This window comes from Equus przewalskii, chromosome 19 (assembly GCF_037783145.1).
Source record: "Equus przewalskii isolate Varuska chromosome 19, EquPr2, whole genome shotgun sequence".
NCBI lineage: Eukaryota > Metazoa > Chordata > Mammalia > Perissodactyla > Equidae > Equus > Equus przewalskii.
Window position 1 is genome coordinate 33,321,002 of NC_091849.1, and position 17,046 is coordinate 33,338,047.

At 39.2% G+C, this 17,046-nt stretch overlaps 2 long non-coding RNA genes across 2 annotated transcripts in view; one reads left to right on the plus strand and one right to left on the minus strand.

The window, feature by feature from the left end:
* Nucleotides 1-17,046, minus strand: part of LOC139077484 (uncharacterized) — a 157,059-nt gene that overhangs the window by 13,900 nt on the left and 126,113 nt on the right. The gene's annotated exons all lie outside the window — the stretch shown is intronic.
* LOC139077486 (uncharacterized) lies at nucleotides 280-16,751 on the plus strand. Its single transcript, XR_011530053.1, has 2 exons — nucleotides 280-440; nucleotides 10,120-16,751. It is a non-coding gene; the product is annotated as an uncharacterized lncRNA (long non-coding RNA).

A 17,046-nucleotide genomic window follows, 5' to 3' on the forward strand; every position in this document is an offset into this window, starting at 1 on the left:
CAAACTTATGTACACATCACTGACTATCTCAGAGTTGGTTAACAATAGGGGCCCAATTAAAATCTTTCAGATACAACTGGATCAAACCATTTAAGTACCAAATTAAAATAGTATTTCTAATGAAGGAAATCTAAGTTTTAGAAAACGACCCTCAAACTGAATCTCTGACCAGCAACTGATGATGCTATTCATCTCTAATGCTGATTGGTTCTCAACACTGAGATTACTCATTCCAGGAACAAAGAAATGAGTTCCCTATTTGGTGTTTCAGATGTGAGTAGAAAAGGGTCCTGCTCCTCACTGAGACTTGTTCACTCCCCTTCATTCTGTCATCTCCAGTTCTCCAGCATGGCATGTCTGTGGTTCCTTGGAGGCTCCTGGGCACTAATACTTATGGTACTGAGTGAGCCCTCCTCTCACTTGGGCCTGGGACACCAGACGTAAGTGTGCACTTTGGGTGGTGAGCTATTGTGGGGTGGGGGGAGAGAGGGAGGTAGCTCTGTCACTGTGTCCAGAGGACGACCCTTAAAAAATTGACATTTTCTTTAATGACCGCTTATCTTTATCATATGGATCCCCAATTCTTTCCACAACAAAAAGAGCCTGGCTGCTTGTCCTCTCATGAGAGCTGCATAAGGAGCCTCCAAATATAAGGGTCAACTCTTCTCATCTCTCCTCCAATAAAACCTCTCCAGCCATTTGCTCCATTCCCACAGGATCTTGAGAAGATTTAGAAATAATGATTTCAAAATAATTCCCATCCAATATTTCCCTTTATTATGTTGAGTTATGGTAGATAAAGGGAAAGTTTCCCTCAAAATTTTACAAGGAGTTAAAAGGAATTAGAAAGATAGAAGACCCTGTGTTATGTCCTCAACAGGATCTGTGATGTTGGTGCCTCTCCCTAAGAGGTGAGGATGTATGGAGAGGCCTCTCCCATTATCTCCTTTCCTTTCTCCCTGAACCCCAATGTTTATAGGGCTTGTATCCCTCTGGAGGGTCTCTGACAGAAGTTGAGATTAGTGCTCTCTATTTCTCCCATGGAAAGCACCCTGGAGCTGAAGCAGGGATCCTTAGAACTTGGAATGACTCTAAAATAAGGGCATCTATGGGATATTCTTTAATGCCATAAAGAACTTAAGGCATCTTCTGAAAACCTGGCACAGGTTAGTGTTCGTTATGAATCTATTTTGAACCTTTCTATATTATCATTTGTCCTACATCTCTCCTTTCTCCAGCCTGAGCTCAAAGAAAAGATTCAATAAGTATAGAATAAATTATGTGAAATTGCACTTTTCATAAGCCAAAAATAGTCAAATATTAGCAATTTTATATGGTTGAAAGCATACACCCGGAACAGGGTAACAGAGAGAGTGTGAAAGTTGTTTACAACCCATTGGGTTGAAAGTCAATAAGCAAGTCAAGGGAACTCATTGACCTCCTGGGGTCTTAGCCCCAAATGATATAGGTTCATTCATCATGCCCTCTGTCTTCCTTAATTAGCCATGTCTGGTTACCTCTGCTTCCAGCTCTTCCTTATTCTTTCTCCTGCTGTCATCACCATTACTGAAAATCCCCAAAGCTTGCACAGAACCTCAGCACTATAACAGACCCCTCTGATGAACTGAAACCTAGTGAAAAATCAACTCTTTTTCAAAATTGCTTTTTCCTTACCTGTGAATGTTTCTTCCAACTAGTAGGAGGAAAAAGAGCTGAAGTTTGTCTGAATTTCTCACAGAAAACAGAAGGGAAATAAGGTGTCATCAGAATAAAAGAGTGTTGGAGCTTGAGCTCCTTCTTGATTTCCAGGATCCCCACAATGATCAATTCCAAGAACCCTGAGTTTATTCATTTAGACACATACATTTTTCCAAGCAACTATTATGTATTAGGCTCTATTCTAGGCTTAGAGAATTCTATTTGAATCAGATGGAGAAGTCCGCCTATTACCATGGAACTTACCTAATGACAGGGGAGAAAGACGATATCCCCATAAACATTCAACAAAGAAAAAATTTCAGAGAGCAATAAGTCCTCTGGAAAAAATACATCAGAGTTATGGAACAGAGAGAACGGATTCACCTGACTTCAGTTCGAGTGGCTAGGGAGCTCTCCCTGAGAAAGTGACGTTTAGTTGAGACATGAATGGTGAAAAGAAGCTACTCTCTGAAGGGTCTAAGGGACAAGATTTTCACAGAGAACAAACAGGGGAAAGGCTGCAGTGTTGAAGATGTTTGCTGTCTTTAAGGAGCAGAAAGAAGGCAAGAATGGCTGAAGCATAGCGAGCAAGTTTGGACTTGCAGAAGATAAGGTTGAAGAAGAAGTCAGGAGCCAAATCACATTAGGCCCTGATGGCCAGTGTAAGAATTTGAATTTTATTTAAAAATATACAATATGTGAAGTTACTGAAGGGTTACAAAGAGATTCAATTTATATTAATTTTGTTTTGTTTTGTTTTTGTTTTTGTTTTTGAGGAAGATTAGCCCTGAGCTAACTACTGCCAATCCTCCTCTTTTTGCAGAGGAAGACTGGCCCGGAGCTAACATCCATGGCCATCTTCCTCACCTTTATATGTGGGATGCCTACCACAGCATGGCTTTTGCCAAGCAGTGCCATGTCCGCATCAGGGATCCGAACCGGTGAACCCTGTGCCTCCAAGAAGCAGAACGTGTGAACTTAACCACTGCACCATGGGGCCGGCCCCCTATATTAATTTTTTAAAACATAGTTCTAACTACCATATGGAGATTGGCTTGTAGAGATTCACAAGTAGATTTGGGGAGACCATTTAGGAGCAGGGTACCCTTCTCGAGGGAAGACATGCTTGTGGCTTCCTTTAGTGTGGTAGTGACACAGATAGTGGTCAAGATAAAGTGAACAAATTTGGAATAGATTTTTGTATGACTTGTTAATGAATTAAGGGCAAGGGTGGGGGGATGGAAAATCAAGCTTATCCCTACGGATTTTGTCTTTCATAATAACTAGGTGGATGGTGTGCTGTTTATTGAGAGAACGAAGATGTGGGAGGAAATAATTTGAAGTGGGTGCTTAGGAATAAAAGCTTTGGTTAAGTTAAATTTGAAGCAATTTTTTACTTTTAGGTGGAGCTCTCAAGAGGTCAGTTGAATATATGAGACTGGAGTTCAAGGTGAAGCCAGAGCTGATGGTGTCACCAACACATGTCCCCTGGGTTAAATTCCAGGAAAGTGAAGAGGTTACAGAGGGAGAGAGAGTGTGTGCAGAGGAGAAAAGAGGGCAATAGCCACTCCTAGAAAGCCAAGAGTCAATGAATCAGCAAAGAGGACTGAGAGAGGGGAACCAGTGATGTTGAGGAAAACCAAGAGAATGTGATGCATGGAAATTAAGGGAAGTAGATTCTTTTTAGGAAGGAGAGAGTGGCCAGTCGCAGTGAATACCACTAAGAGGTGGGTGAAGTGAGAACATGACAGAGAAGTGAGCACTGAGTCTGGTGGACTTGACATTTGCAGTCAGTGAAGTATACAAGATAGACACTGGATTGGACCATTAGAAGAAAGAATGGGAGCTGAAGAAGTGAAGGATGGATTACAAATACTCTTCTGAGTAGCTGACCTCAGGGAAAGACAGTGCTCTGGGACAAGGGAGTCAGCTGGACCTAAAGTATAAGAATAAAAGAGCCTGAAGAGAAGCTTGGAGAACTTGAGACCAGAGATGTTCAGTCATCAACAAGGAAGAACTTAAGTGCCCTTGTATGCAGAGGTGACTGGTTATGCAAAAAGTCATCAATTCATATATCCAAATTTGTTAGTAACTTGGAATACACCAGTTATTAACCTAGGTGATGAGGATTAAATGATGAACAAAATGAATCTGGTCTCTATCAGCATGGAGCATCATAACATTTTGCACTTACTACGTATCAGGCATATAGAATTCTGTAATTCTGTATGTAATTCCCAAAACTATCTTATCATACCTGTAACAAGTAAAAACATTAAATCTATAGAATCTAAAATTCAAAGAATTTAAGTAACACAGTGTCACATAGTTAGTGCTGGAACACAGATTATATAGTCTAAATATGAGTATATACAAAGTCCTCCTCTTCCATGTCAGCATACTCCATGTGTATTAGATTCATGTATGCTCCATTATTATACATAAACCAATGCTTCTGCCCTTCTGTGTTCAAAATGGTAAATAGTGATAACGTTAATAGAAGACAATTGCCAAATCATGATGAAGATATTATTTGCTTTGGGAAGTTAAATAATAGAAAGATCTTGTGAACCTGCATTCATAGGAACTATAAAAATTAAAATGGTAATATATTTATTGAATACTTATTGTGATCTTCGTTAGAAAGAGTTACTATTTAATTTCACAATTAATAATAATCCTGTGAGGAGTATGTTATTATTAAAGCCATTTTAGAGATAAAGATAAAAGCTCATGGATGTTGTAAACTGACCCAAGTGGAAGAGCTCATGTTCACATTCAGACTTTCTGATTCTAGAGTTTGGGCTTCTAACCACCATTAGTGAATAGTGGCTCAATTGGGTAAAGTTGATAAAATTTCTCATGTACATACATACCAGTGTGTGTCTTAGGGTAGGAGAGAGATGCAAAGCCTGCTAGTTCTAATATGTCGGAGAAATTGACATTCATTTTCACTTTATTACTTGAAAAGTCTCATGGATTCACACCATGTCCAGGCTATCATGGGCATGTGTTGAAGACTACAAAAGAAATATTAAATATACTCCTTCTTCTGAGATTTTATTAGTATGTTGGGCTAGGGTTGCCAAATAAAATTCAGTATGCCCAGTTACATCTGAATTTCAGATGTACAACAATAATCCAATTTTACTGAGATGCCTGTATCTTTCTGTGCTAAATCTGGTAACCTTAAGATGGGCACATGAGCATGAACTAACAGTACTAACCATACAAGCTACAGTGAGCAAAAACTTCACATATTTTTATTCTTCAATTTTCTCATGTGTCAAGCAGGTACTTAGAGAATTTCTGAATACTGAGATAGATCTGATCTGGTCCAGAGTGCACTCCACTCTGCCATCATTTCTTGGGGCAAAAGGAGCTTTTGAAGATCTCAAAGTCTAGGGACCAACTCATTTTTTGTAAACTGTCTATATGAAAGTGTCAGCTCTTTCTTAGTTTATCCCCTTCTGAAGAGTTTTGACTACAGAAATGAGACTTCTACATCTGGCCAAAGCTGCTAATTTGATGTCTACTGGTATTATTGGGAGTAAGAGACCAAAAGTTAGAAAATGAATTAGTTGGGACACTGGTTAGGAATAAAATGGCTGTGGCTGTACTTAGTACCATAGATAAGTAGTGGACCAGTTGCAGAGAAATTAAGACTTGATGACTAAAGTGTTTTGGTGCCAATTCCAATGTGTAGGAGTTTTCTCCACACCACCAAGCAGTTCTCCCACACCAGCTGGGTGTCCTACAATTCAACTCAATTCTGACACTGTCTACATGGAGATAGCATCAGATGCCTCAGGTTAAGGACTCAGTCCTACACGAAGTCCCCTCCCACTTCAGAAGCCAATTGCAAGTTCAGGTTGTTTCCTGTGCTTCTGACTAATGGGCTATAGATTCGAGGTTCCCACAATTCCCTCTTTGGATTTCATTAATTTGATAGAGTGGCTCACAAACCTCAGAGAAATATGTTACTCACTAGATTACTAGTTTATTATAAAAGAATGTAACCCAAAAGCAGCCAGGTGGAAGAGATACAGAGAGCAAGGGATGGGGAAAAGATGCCTAGCTTCCATCCTCTCTGAGTGTACCATTCTCCCCTAAATATGCACATGTTCATGAACCTATAACTTCTCTGAACTCCATCTTTTTGAAGTTTTATGGAGATTGAATTACATAGGCATGATTGATTAAATCATTGGCCATTGGTGATTGAACTCAATCTCCAGCCTTCTTCCCTTCCTGGAGGTCAGGAGGTAGGACTGAAAGTTCCAACCCTCTAGTCACATGGTTGATTCTCCAGGAAACCAGCCCCCATCGCAAGTTGAAATCCAAAAGTTGCCTCATTAACATAAAAAAGACATCTTTATCACTCTTATCGCTTATAAATTCACAGAATTTAGGAGCTCTGAGCCGCAAAAGGGAGTGAAACCCAAAATATATTTCCTATTACAAATCACAATATCACAGTGACTGCTTGACAAAGCAAAGAAATCAGCAAACTTTGGTCCTGAAAAAATTTATTTTGTTGGAAAAATAGCTCTGCATTGGTACCAGATTCCTAAAAAGCATAACTTTCATGTAGAGAATTTCAAGATTTTCAACACATATAATATTGGTAAATTTGTCAATGTAATTCTCAGCTGCTCCATAATTAACAGTGGCTTCTTCACTACAGTTTTTTCAGGTGGTTTACACCAGTGGTTCTCAGCCAGGGACAGCTCACCACCCTCCTCCCTGCTCCTTCTCCCTCCAGGACATTTGGCCACATCTGGAGCCGTTTTTGGTTGTCACACTGGGAGTTTCTTCTGATAATTAGTGGGTAGAAGACAAGGATGCTGGTAGACAGCTTACAGTGTACAGAATAGCCCAAGCACAAAGACGTATCTGGTCCAAAATATCTATAGACTGAGGCTGGAAACTCTGCTTTACCCTGTTCTAAAACTTCTAGACTCACACTTTATACACACAGTCACCTTCCAATTTTGTTCTTTATGGTTTATTTTCGATTATTTCATTACCAAACAAACTAGGCAGTTGCACAGATTCACCACTTTCTGATTGAATCCATTCAATCAAAGCAAGTTTGAGATCTTCATATTTATTTTTTGCCTTGTGCAACATTTTTAAAAATTTCATTAAAAATTTTGAAATTTCTTGGCCTTTACATTTCTATTTACTTTCGACAATTTGCCTTTTTAAGTCATAAATAGTGCTGACTGCCGCAAATATTTTTCAGTAAAGTGCCTCAAATTTCTGCAGTAATTCTACATTCCATACTATTGGTGATATCAGAAGCTTCCATTTATTCATCTCGCTTTTAGCCCAAAAGTTATTCTTTAACTCTTTTTGACATTACACAGTTCAATTAAATGTAAAGACAAAAACACCAAAAATCTATACAATTATGTGATACATATGTGTATATTTATATATTTATATATGCATGTCTGCACATATTACAACTACAGAAGCACATGTAACCAGCAAGAGCTGAGAGACACATTTGACCCCACATCTCATCAGGTCAGATACACCAAATGAATTTTGACACCAAATTAAAAAATAAAATCTGGTTTTGTGAGCTATCTAGATTTAGAAAAGCAGAAAAGGGATCCTGGACCTGTACTGGGATTATGGTTTTAATCTCCTTAAAGCTCTTCAGTAGTTTCCCACTACATTTAATATAAATTCAAAATCCTGTCACCTACAACTTTTAAGTCACTGGCTCTACTTGATTTCTCCAGTCTAATCTTTTACCTCCTTCCTCTCACTTTCTGTGCTTCAGTGAACTGGTTTCTTCTGGTTTCTTGAGGAAATTCATCAATTCTTTCAAGCTTCTCCACATGGTGTTACCTTTACCTGAAGTATGCCTCCCTTTTTCCCCAAACATACACACACACTCACTCTTCTCTATTCCTCATCAACTCAAGCTTTCGTGCCACATCTTAAATGTCACGCTCAGAGACCACTTCTCTGGCACTCTGAGGAAGCCGAGATCATCCTGTTATTCTCTGTTCTAGAACGCCACACTTTTCTTCTCACATTTCTCACTCCTCAAAAAATTAACTGTGTGGGTTTTTTGTCCATTGCTTTCACTAAAATTTAAGCTCCAGGAGTGGAGGGGAGATGTCTGTTTTTCCCTTCTTGGCATTCCCAGGAGAAAACACAGGCTTGGAGAACAAGGTTATTACTAATCAAGTGATTACAGAAATGAACAAGGAAGCGGGACGTGTTTGAGGACTGGTTAAAAAGCTGTGGGATGAGAGGAAGGAGCGGTGAGTGTCCTTCGGATGGTGATGGGGACAAATCCTCCTCCAGTTTCCAGCTCCTGCTTGGAGGTCGCTAGCCAAGCACGGAAGCCCAGGGAACTCCGAATGTCTCCGGACCAGAGGGCTCTCATCTGCCAGGCCAGGCCTGCAGGCCGATGCAGCCTGCGGATGGAAGTTGAACCCGTGAGGTGCTGGTAGCCAGGGATGCAGGTGGAGCCAGTCAGGGGTGTCCTACTGCCCCTATCTGCGCCTGGGCGACCAGTATTGGTGGATATCGCCGTCAGTCTTAGAAGCCCTCCCCAGTGACCGGCTCGCTCCTGCCCCACAGCACATTTCATGCTGCAGGCTGAGTTCGAGCGTCATTCCTCCAATGGGACAGAGCCGGTACGGCTCCTGGACAGATATTTCTATGATGGGGAGGGGCACGTGCGCTTCACAGCCGCGGGGTGGAGCTCCCGGCGGAGACTCTTTACAGAGCTTTGTAGGAAGAAACGAGTCTTTGGTCAAGTTAGTTCTCTGTATACCACTGGCCCTGTATAAAGCCTTTCTTCACCTACTCAACTTCAAATTTCCTGGAGATTCAGAAATCAACCATCCGTGGTTACTATGTTAAAACATGAATGGTTATGGCCCCTAGCAGTAGGAGAGGGTCAACATGCATGGAAATCTTGGGTAGAGATCCTGGAGCAAATTGGAGAAGAGCCACTAAACCTGATGAAATTACACTGGATTTTCATGACAGAAACTTCAAGGGTCACACGTGCTCATTTTCTGCTCTACTCTCTGCCCTGGAGTCATGTGACATGGGTCATGGTGTTAGAGAAGTCTCAGGTAGGCGGTCAGGGGCTGGGGACAGACTTGCCTACATATCTTTTAAGTATATATCTTCCCTTCTCTTTCCTAGGACATGCTGGACTTCAGCCAATAGGTAATTGTCTTTAATAATATTTTAGAGATAGGTTTGGTTCTCCTAGAACAGATAGTAGAGATGACAACGCAGGAGAAGAAATAATGGGAAAGACTTTGAATTCCAATCAGACAATTTGCAGTAAAACCTCTTCTCTCCACTTAATAAAATGGCCGCTCTCTAAACATTGGCTCAGGGTAACTTAATGTTTTCTCCTTCTTACTGCAGAGCTTTATCATGAGGCCCTGAGAGAGGGGGAAAGAAGCTGCTTGTAGAGTTAGGTCTGGAAACAACACTCTCCTCTGTCTCCAGGAGGGCTCCTGAGCTAAAGTGAAGATAGTGACTCCCAAGGGAGAACTTTCTGTCCCAGCTTCTTCACAGCATGAGAAGGTTTCCTACTTGACTCTTATTCCACCGAGAGAGTGCTTTCTCAGGATCTGGTTTGCTCCTGGTTCAGTGACCCTGCAGAAAATGCCCTCCCCCAAGGCCTTCCGCAAACCCTCAGTTAGGCCTGGAAGTTCCCAGTGTTGATTGTAATACCTCATCTTCATTCTTTCCCAGTCCTCTTTGTATTCATGCAACTGAACTAATCTTCTGCCTGCAGTTTTATAAAAAGTTTTTATCAAATAAATATGGAGTAAAAATCATCTGCTTCATACAGCTTCAAGGAGAATAGGTAGAAAAAAAAAAGAGAACAGGAGGATTCCATCATAATGCAACAATAGTTTTCATTTATATTCCTGAATTTGGGTCACATGTGGATCAGGAAGATTTCCTTGCTTCCTTCCCCAGTTTTTCTTGCTTTTCCCGCTTTCTGTAATTAGGCATATTTACCTGAGCTAGGACAAAGCCATTAATGATTCCATATCATGGTTGTCTTTGTGGGGACCTGAAATTGGCCACCCCAAGATATGTCTCTTTGGCATCAGGATTATTTGAGGCTGATTGCTTTTGATAAACTGGGACAGGCAAGGAGGCTCTGAGGAATGGAACTTGCCCTTTGTTAGGACACGTTTACATTTGTAAGGTAAATCTCTATCTGTAAAAGGTGCCTCCCTCTCTGTACCAGGAAGAAGAAAGGCGATGACCTACTCTCCAAAAACTCTTAATCAATACCAAAGGCAAGGACTTAAAATCTGCATTTTATTGTGCTAGTCTGGTAACCTCCTGTAACTGACTTCCCTCCCCCTCCCAACGTTGACATCTCCTTAAAGATTAAGCATCTTTCTTTAGGCTGGGAACCGATTGCGGCGCTCATCTGTGACCCACCCCCCAGCCCAAGGCAACACACCTGCCACCCTGCGGCGCTCACTGAGACAGCAGACCTATCTGCCATTTCCATCAAGCGCTGTGCTGACAGAGCAGCCTCGTGACTACTGTAAAAGGGACTTTTCAATCACATGTGAAACACCCCGTTTGGGGGCTATATAACCACTATGTGCACCCCACTTCTTCGGTGCCCTTTCTTCCTTCGGGAAGAAAGGCCCCGAGCCATGGTTCCTCATAAAGCTTTGTTTAATTTTCTCTTGCTATTCTGTCTCATGTGAATTTAATTCGTTCTCCAGCCAGAAGAACCCCCATTTGGGGAGAGGAAATGTCCTCCTCCCCAACATCTTCTACATCTTTTCATTCTCAAAGACAAACAGAGAAGGTCCTTCACACCATTGGACACAGAGAGGGGACAACAAGTGTAAGAAATGCACGTAATTTGTAAGGATGCAGTGCATTCAAGATTTTTATAATCATGGTCTGTGGTCTCTTTTTCCCTGTTCTTTTTAGGAAAATATCTAACCCTGGTTATGTCTTGAATAAAAATCAGTGGCATGCTTGTAACCAAAATTTCGGTCTCTGAACCCAATGCCAATCCAAATAACGAGAACAGAGTCTTGAGTGGAAGAGGAAAGGTTTTTACTATGCCAGGCACAGGGAGCAAAGCAAGGCTCATGCCTCAAAAATTGCTAGCTCCCCGATGAGGAATGGGTAGGGGTTTTTATTTGGGGTTTTGGGTAGGGTAAGGGAAACATGTAGCTTGTGCAGGTCAGCTCTTTTCCACCAGCCTGTGTTTGACCTTGAGAGGCTGCTTGCAGCGAGGCGGGGGGGATGGTGAGATAGGAGGATGGCAGGTGTGCGTCGTTCGCCTTCCTGTTTGAAGGGGGTTCAAGGAGTTGAGGTCTGGGAAGCCTCCGCTCCTTGATATTCTTGAGACAGCAGCTTTCCTGGCAAACTCAAGGACACGTGATTAGCTAAACTTTAGTTTGCCTCCAACTCCAGGCCTCCTGGGCTTTTAACAATTTGTAACTCCCATTTAGTTGTAAAGCTCAAGGAGTCAAAGTTTAAAGAAACAGGTATTTACATATGAGTGGAGCTAGAGAAGCAGGAAAGAGGGTGGTGGGTTTTAGTTTTAACCCCGTATACGCTGGGTTCAATGTGGGGAACTGATATCAGGGCTGATGTTAAGAGCCTGTAACATGCTAACTCTTTGGCTTGGGGTGTACTCTTCCCCATAAGTGGCCACAGAAGGCCATCAGGACAAAGTTACAACTCTAGTAGAAAATATGCATTTCTAAGACTCAGATTGTATGACAAACTGTCTGTCATAGAGGAATCCTGCATGGATCTTACTGTGGCAGAAATCAGAGATAATGCTGGGAGAAAAGGGGGAATATATAAATACACTGATGTGCATCCAAACAAGGAAATACTCTGCAGCTTGAAGAAAAAATGAGAAGCTCTCTGTACCCTGTAATGGAATAATTTCTAAAATATATTTGGAACAAGGTACAGGACAGTACGTGTAATATGCAACATTTTGTTTAATAAAGTAGAGGAGAAAGTTAGGAATATATAGCTATATCTTTTCTATGCCATTCTACTTACATTTGTAAATAGAAACAATGGGAGGATTTAAAAAAATAGTTACCTCTAGGGCAAGAGAGGGAATGAGTACTAGGGAACAGAGAGTTGAAAACTGCGCGTTTCTGAATATATCTTATTTAATAGTTTTAACTTGGGGAACATTCAAATATTTCATGTAATAAAATATACATGATCATGTCCAAAACAAATAATGACAATTTTACCTCCTTTGCCACCTTTGTACCTATTATTTACTTTTTTGCCACTTTTCATTGTCTGACACCTCCAGTACTTCAGAAATCAGGGGGACAACTTTAAATATTTCACCATTGAGTCTGATGTGTGCAGTAGAGTAGCAATCCTTTCTTAGATTGAGAAAATTCCTTTTTAATGTTAGTTTTTTTAATATTATATTTTTTTAACAATTAAGAACAGGTGTTGAATTCTGTCAAACAATATTTCATAATTCTATCTAGTTGGTGATATGGCTTTTCTCCTTCTTTCACTTAACTTAGTAACAGAAGTCCTAGCCAGCACAGTAAAACAAGAAAAAGAAATAAATGCCATGCTATATTGTGAGATCTGAAGTTTCAAGTGCTGCCATGACATCTCCAAGCCTCAAAAGGTCCCAAAGGCCTAATGGTGGGTTCTCCTGCTTTCACAAATATGTTTCCCAAACCCATCAGGAAAGACTGCCCACCTGGCTACATCTCCTATCAGCCTGAACAGCTGCATTCCACCTGATCCTCAACCTAAGAGCTTCAGTTCCTGCCAGCCCATGGAACTACTCAGACAAACTAATAACATCCTCCCCTGGGAACCAGAAGGACCCCATACTCTTATTACTACAAAACCTGCCTCTCACACCCCCTGCTTGTTCACTGTCTTCCTGAGTGCAACCTCCATGTGGCCCTGTGTGGAATGCAGTGTCCTCCTCCTTCAGACTGTGAGTATATGTGATAAACTGCTGTCACTTTCATCTGTCCATTTTGGGTGTTGTGTGTTCAGCCATCTCACACTATTTAGGATAAGAGACTCCTCTTTCATTAGCAGTGTGTGGAGGAAGTGGGTAGAACACTTGCAGATCAGAAAGGAAGAAATAAAACTATTCCTATCCTCAGTTGATATGATGGTCTACATAAAAAATCCCAAGCAATGCCCACCCCCAGAAAAAGACTCCTACAACTAATAAGGGAGTTCATCAAGATTGCAGAATTCAAGATAAACCAAAAGAATCAATTTACATTTCTATATACGGCAATGGAGACACAAAACAAAAATTAAAAATGCAATACCATTTACAGTTCCTCACAAAAAAAAGAAACACTTAAGTAAAATCTGAGAATATGTATGAAACTTGTATCCTGACATGCTGATGAAAGAAATCAAAGATCTAAATAAATGGAGAGACTTACCATACTCATCAGCCAATAAACTGAAGATAGTAAAAATCTCAATTGTCCTCTAAATTGATCTCCTGGTTTAATGCAATTTCAATCCAAATTCCAGCAAAATTTTTAATAGTTGTGGATGAAGTTTTTCTAAAATTTATGTGGACAAGCAAAAGATTTAGAATAGATAAAACAAATTTGATAAAGAAAAATAAAATTCAGAGATTACTGTAACCAAATTTAAGACTTTTATATAGCTACAGTAATTAAAAATGATGAGTATTGTGGAGGGGTGGACTCCCGGATTAATGAGACAGTATAGACAATCTAGAAATAGAGCCACATCAAGTCACTTTTAACAAAGGTGCAAAGAAATTCAATGCAGTATGGGTAGTATTTTTCAAACAATGGTGCTGGAGCAAGTGGATATCCATAGGCAAAAAAGGAAAAAGTAGTAAAGAAAAGGAAAAATAGAAAAAGGAAACTGGACTAATTATCATATTTTGTACAAGGATTCACTCAAAGTAGATCATAAATTTCAAGGTAAAATATAAAACTTTTAGAAGAAAATGTAGGTGAAAAATCTTTGAAACCTAGGGCCTGGTGAAGAGTTCTTACACATGACACCAAAAGCATAATCCATAAAAGAAAAACATCAGTAAATTGGACTTTATCAAAAGTAAAAACTTTTTTCTGCAAAATATCCTGTTAAAAAAATGAAAAGATAAGGGGCTGGCCCCGTGGCCGAGTGGTTAAGTTCGCGCGCTCCGCTGCAGGCGGCCCAGTGTTTCGTTAGTTCGAATCCTGGGCGCGGACATGGCACTGCTCGTCAGACCACGCTGAGGCAGCGTCCCACATGCCACAACTAGAAGAACCCACAACGAAGAATACACAACTATGTACCGGGGGGCTTTGGGGAGAAAAAGGAAAAAAATAAAATCTTTAAAAAAAAAAAATGAAAACATAAGCTACAGACAGAGAGAAAATATTTGCACACCTCAAATATCACAAAGGGCATGTATCTAAAATATATAAATGATTCTTAAAACTCCACACCAAAAAAAGGGAAAAAAATTAATTACAAAATGATCGAAGATGTGGAGGGGAATTTTATCAAAGAGGATATGCAGATGGCAAATAAGCACACTGAATGGTGTGCAATAACACTACCCATTAAAGAAATGCTAATTGAGAACATGATGACATATCACTACATACTTATTAAAATAGCTAAAATATCAAATACTGACACTGCAAAATGCTGGTGAGAATGCAGAGAAACTGGATACATACACTGTGATGTGGTACAGCCCCTCTGGAAAACTGTTTGGCAGTTTTGTATAAACATAAACATACACTTACCTCATGACTCAGTAATAACAATTCTGGGCATTATTACCAGAGAAATGAAACTCATGTTCACACAGTAACCTTACACAAATGTCTATGGCATCTTTATTGGTAATAGTCCAAAACTAGAAACAACCAAAATACCCTTCAAGAGGTGAATAGTTGAACAAACTGTAGTACATCCACACCATGGAATACTACTCAGCAATAAAGAAAAAGAACTAACTGCTGATACCCCAACAACTCAGATGGATCTCAAGGACGTTATGCTGAGTGGAAAATGCCAACTTCAAGAAGTCATTTAATGTATGTGTCCATTTATCTAACATTCTTGAAATGACAAAATTACAAATATGGAGAACAGGTTAGTGGTTGTCAGGTGTGAGGTTGCTGGTGTCTGAAGGAAACTAGTTGTGAATATAAAGGGTAGTGTGAGGGAGATCTCTGTAGTAATGGAATGATTCTGTGCTTGATTGTGGTGGTACTTACACAAATCTACAAATGTGATATAACAGGCATAAAACTATACACACATGTTGTACTCAGTATACATATATATGTGTATCAGTCTCCTGGTTTTGATATTGTACTATATATATATTTTTGATATTGTACTATGTACAATGTACTATGTACTAATGTACTATGTACAAAATTTGATATTGTACTGTGTGTATCAGCATATATGTATATCTGTTTCCTGTTTTGATATTGTACTATAGTTTGACATATAAACATTTGAGTAAACCAGTTGAAGGAGTACATCTTCTCTCGGTACTGTCTTTGCAAAGATCTGTGAATGTATAATTATTTCAGAATAAAAGGGTTTTAAATATTGGCTGCCAACCAAGAATATTCTGAATAGAAAAGTTTTCATTCAAAATTGATGGAGAGAGAAAGTTTTCCAGGCAAGCAAAAGCTTATGGAGTTCATCACTACTAGACTGGCCTTGTAAGAAATTTAAAGGGAATCTTTAGACTGAAACAAAGGGCAGTAATTAGGAACAGGAAAGCATATGAAAGTACAAATCTCACTGGTAAAAGTAAATATGTAGTAAAGACAGTGGAATAATCACTTATAAAGCTAGAATGAAAGTTAGAAGATGAAAGTAGTAAAAAAGAACTATAACTACAATAATTTGTTATGGGATACAGAAGATAAAAAAAGGTGTAAACTGTGACATCAAAAACATAAAAGGTGGGTGGGGAATAAAATATAGAGCTTTAGAATGCATTCAACCTTAAGTTGTTATCAACTTAAAATAGATTGTTATAAATGTAAGCTGTTTTATGTAAGCCTCATCATATCCACAAAGAAAAACTTATAGTAGATATTCAAAAGATAAAGAGAAAAAATCTCAGCATATCACTAGAGAAAGTCATCAAATCACAAAGAGAAGAGGAGAAGAAAGTAACAAAGAAATTACAAAATAGCCAGAAAATAATTAATAAAAGTAATTACATACCTGTCAATAATCACTTTACATGTAAATGGTCTAAATTCTCAAGTTGAAATACATAAAGTGCTGAATGGATAAAAAAAAAACAAGACTCATATATATGCTGCCTGCAAGAGACTCACTTCAGAAGTAAAGACACACACAGACTAAAAGTGAAGGGATGGAAAAAGATATTCCATGCAAATGGAAACCAAAAGAAATCTGAGGTAGCTATGCTGATATCAGACAAAATAAACTTTAGGGCAAAGACTGTAATAAGAGATAAAGAAGGTCATTATATAATAATAAAGGGGAAATCCATCAACAGAATATAACATTTGTAAATATTTATGCACCGAATAAAGGAGCACCTAAATATATAAAGCAAATATTAACAAACCGTAAGGGAAAAATAGACAGCAATACAATAATAGTAGGGGACTTCATTACCCTGTTTTCAACAATAGATAGAACATCCAGACAGACAGAAACATTGGCCTTAAACAATATGCTAGACTAGATGGACTTAACATTTACAGAACATTCAACCCTCAGCAGCAGGATACAGATTATCCTCCAGTACACCTGAAACATTTTCCAAAATAGAACACATGTTAGGCCACAAAACAAATCGTAATAGATTTAAGGAGATTGAAATCATATCAAGTATCTTATCCAACCACAAGGGTATGAAAGTAGAAATCAATTGCCAGAAGAAAACTGGAAAATTTACAAATATGTGAAGCTTAAACAATGTGCTTTGACCATGACCAATGGGTCAAAGAAGAAATGAAGAGAGAAATAAAATAACATCTTGAGATAAAGGAAAATGGAAACACCACATATTAAAACTTATGGGATGCAGCAAAAGCAGTTCTAATAGGGAAGTTCCTGGTGATAAACACCTATATTAAGAAAAAAGAAAGATCTCAAATAAACAGCCTACCTCTGCATCTCAAGGAACTAGAAAAAAAAAAAACTCAAAGGTAGTAGAAGGAAGGAAATAACAAAAATCAGAGCAGAAATAAATGAAACAGAGAGACACTAAAAAGACAATAGAAAAGATCAATGAAACTAAGAACTGATGTTTTGAAAAATATAAACAAAATAGACAAACATTTAGGT